The sequence below is a fragment of the Pseudorca crassidens genome, chromosome 5 (assembly GCF_039906515.1).
Source record: "Pseudorca crassidens isolate mPseCra1 chromosome 5, mPseCra1.hap1, whole genome shotgun sequence".
Classification (NCBI taxonomy): Eukaryota; Metazoa; Chordata; class Mammalia; order Artiodactyla; family Delphinidae; genus Pseudorca; species Pseudorca crassidens.
Genome location: NC_090300.1, coordinates 75,482,885 through 75,486,693, shown reverse-complemented (window position 1 = coordinate 75,486,693; position 3,809 = coordinate 75,482,885). Strand labels below are relative to the sequence as shown.

Below are 3,809 nucleotides of genomic sequence, written 5' to 3'. Positions count from 1 at the left end.
GTGCGTTTAGGTTTTAAAGAAACTGCCAATCTGTTTTCTAGAGTGGCTCTAACATTTTACATTCCCACCAGACATGTATGAAAGATCCAGTTTCTCTGCATCCTTGCCAGTATTGTGACTATTTTGAAAATTTTAGGTCTAATAGGTACATAGTGATAGTTCATCGTGATCTTATTTTTCATCTCTCTAATGGCTAGTGATGTTTAACATTTTTTCATATGCTTATTTGCATCCCTAAGTCTTCTTTAGTACAATGTCTCTTCATGTCTTTTGCCCATTCCCTAACTGGATTGTTTGTTTTTTTTACTGTGGAGTTTTGAGAGTTTTAAAATATATTCTAGATATAAGTTCTTTTTCCAGATATGTGGTTTGCAAATGTTTTCTCCCAGTCTATGCTTATCTTTTCATACTTTTAAGAGGATCTTCTGCAGAGCAAAAGCTTTTAATTTTGATTAAGTCCAATTTATCAATTTTTTATGTTACGGGTGATGCTTTTGGTCTAAGAACTTTTTACCTAGCCCTAGGTCTTGGAATTTTTCTTCTGTGTTATTATCTAAAAGTTTTATGGTGTTATGTTTTACATTTAAATCTATGGTCCATTTAAAGTTAATTGTAAAAGGTGTGAAGTTTAGGTTCTTTATTTTTTTTACCCTCGAATATCCGTTTGCTGTAGCACCGTTTGTTAAAAAGACTATTCTTCTCCCATTGAATTGCTTTTGCAACTTTGTTAAAAATCAGTTGGCCCTACTTGTGTGGGCCTATTTCTGGGTTCTGTATTCTGTTCCACTGATCTATGGATCTATCCCTCTTGATTACTGTAGCCATATAATAAGTCTTAAAGATCAGGTAGAATAATTTCTCTCACTTTATTCTTTTTCAAAATTGTTTTAGTTATTCCACTTCCTTTGCTTTTCTATGTAAATTTTAGAATAAGCTTGTCCATGTCTTCAAAAAGTCTTGCTGGGATTTTTTTTTTTTTAAATAGCAAGTAAGTTTTTGTTAACTATTTTAAAAATACAGATTTTGTGGCAATTATAAATTAATTTCTAATATGATAATAAATTGATACTTTGAACCAAGAAAACAATATAACCAAAAATTCATTTCCTAATGCAAAGCAGGTGCCCTATGTTTAGGGATAGTTCATATTAATGCATAATTTTGTTTTTAGAAAAAGATGATTGTTACAGTCAGGTATATAACCACTTAGTTACACATAAGCTCTATTGGTTAAAAATATATTCTTTTAGAAAATCCATTTTAAACATATTATACTTTTTTCAGTGATTTTCTCCAAACTATGGTAGAAGTGTGCCTTGATGGACAGAACTCAGGAACTGGTTTGACCACACCTAGGTTATACTGATATCTACAATATAGGACTCCAAGGGAGAGTCCAGCTCCAACTTTTGAAGTAGGCCCAGTTCTGAATGTTTAACAGTGAGGTGCTAACAGACGATAGTACTAATCATCAAAAATTAACAACTTTAGGTATCTTTGTTTTGGGTTTCTTTGGTTTCGGCACATCCAAAATTTCTTCACAGTCCGCACTCATTCCCTTTGCCCAGCGACCAGCTGTGACCATTCGATCTGAATTCTGACCATCTTTCTTAAAATGTTCCACAGAGCCACAAAGTCTGCAGCAGCCACCATCAGCATAGAGTCCTTTGGGATCATCAGGACAAGATCTGCACAGATGTCCCATTTCCCCACAAACAAAACATTTTACAAAAGGAAATTCACCAAAAGCTAGGTCTGCTTTAGCCTTGCACTTGGTTATTTCATGCTCTGTGCATCCACACCGGTAACATATTCCAGTGCCTGTTTCTTGATTCTCAAGGGCAGCTGGGCAATCTGCAATCCCATGGCCAGGTTTTCTACAATGGAAACATACCATTGCATTTTTCTTTGCTGCTTGTCTTTTTAATCGTCTTCCTTCCTGGCGACTGTCTTTCTTTAAAGCAACTGCAATTTCTTCCCTGACTTCCTGACTGTCTGTTGCTATCATCTCCCCATTGTGAACCATCTGTGAGTTTGTCTTAGATATTCCATGAATCCATTCACATCTTCATTTGAATATTCCTTTTTCTTTTTATTCTTTTTGTGTTTTGCTTGGGGGTGCATCTGGGGACAGACTATTGGCTTCAAGTTGTTTCCTCTTTGGTAGGTTTTGGCTTTTCCCCTCAAAGGACCCCTTCTTCATGTCCTCCCATGATGTTGCAGGGAAGGGTCTTTTGTTCTGTGTGGTAGTAAATCGTGCCCACCTGGTCATGGCTTCATCAGATGTTTATCCGTCTGCTAGTGTTGGAGGGTCTCCTGCAGAGGCATGAGGTGGCTGTGGCTCATCGTGGGGACAAGGACACTGGCAGCAGAAGTTCTGGGAAGTACTCCTTGGCATGAGCCCTCCCAGAGTCCACCATTAGCTCCACCAAGGAGCCGGGTAGGCTCCAGTGTTGGGTCGCCTCAGGCCAAACAACCAACTGTCTTGCTGGGATTTTGATAGAAAATTTATTTTACCTGTGTATCGATTTGGGGAGAATTAACATATTTTATGTTGAGTCTTCCTATCCATGAGTGTAGTACGTCTCTCCATTTACTTAGATTTTCTTTGATTTCTTTCATCAGCATTTTGAAATTTTCAGCATGTAAGTGTCGTACATGTTTTGTTAGACGTACACCTAAGGGTTTTTTTTAGTGATTATAAATGGTTTTATATTTTAAATTTCAGTGTCTCTGTCCTCATTGCTAGTATACAGAAATACAATTGATTTTTGAATGTTTATCTTGTATCCTACAATCTTGCTGATTTCACTTATTACTTCTAAGAATTTTTTTTGTAGATTTCTTAGACTTTGTAATAATATACAATCATGTCATTTGCAGATAAGGAGACTTCTGTTTTTTCCTTTTCAATCTGTATGCCTTTTATTTCCTTTTCTTGCCTCATTGCCCTGACTAGAACTTCCAGTACTATGCTGAATAGCAGTGGTGAGAGTGGACATTTTTGCATTGTTCCAGGTCTTAGAAGAAAAGTATTCAGTCTCTCAACATTAAGTATCATGTTAGCTGTAGGTTAAAAAAAAAAAAAAAAAAAAAACTTTCATACCAAGTTGAGGAGGTTCACCTCTATTCCTATTTTTTGGAGAGTTTTTTAAATCATGAATTTTGTCAGATACTTTTTCTACATTTATTGACATGATCAAATGTTTTTCTCATTTATTTTAGTAATATGGTACATTACATTGATTGAATTTTTAATTTAAACCAGTATTGCACTCCTGTGTTAAATCTACATGGTTGTGAAGTATTATCCTTTAAAATATGTCATTAGATTTTGTATCTAAAATTTTGGTTTTTGTGCCTGTGTTCACGAGGGATATTGGTCTGCAGTTTTCTTTCTTTCTCTTTCTTCGAAGAGATCACATCTCTTTGCCTGGTTTTGGTGTCAAGGTAATACTGGTCTCCTAAAATAGATTGAAATGTATTCTCTCTACCTCCATTTTCTGAAGTTTATGTAGGATTGGCATTTTTTCTTTTTTAAATACTTGGAAAATATACCAGTGAAACTGTCTGGGTCTGAAATTTTCTAAGGGAAAAGTTTTTATTTACAAGTTCAATTTCTTTCAGTGATATGAGGCTATTCAAATTTTTTACTTTCTTTTGAGTCAGTTTTGGTAATTTCTGTCTTACAATGAATTTATGCAGTTTATCTAACTTGTCAAATACATTGGCATAAAGTTATTGATAATAAACCCCGTTAGCCTTTTGATGTCTGTACTAATGTTACCTCTTTTTTTTCTGATACTGAC

At 35.1% G+C, this 3,809-nt stretch overlaps 1 pseudogene; it reads right to left on the bottom strand.

Annotated features, from left to right (window-relative positions):
- Positions 1-1,471: 1,471 nt before the first annotated feature.
- LOC137224490 (zinc finger CCHC domain-containing protein 9 pseudogene) lies at positions 1,472-2,291 on the bottom strand (annotated as a pseudogene).
- Between the last annotated feature and the right edge of the window lie 1,518 nt (positions 2,292-3,809).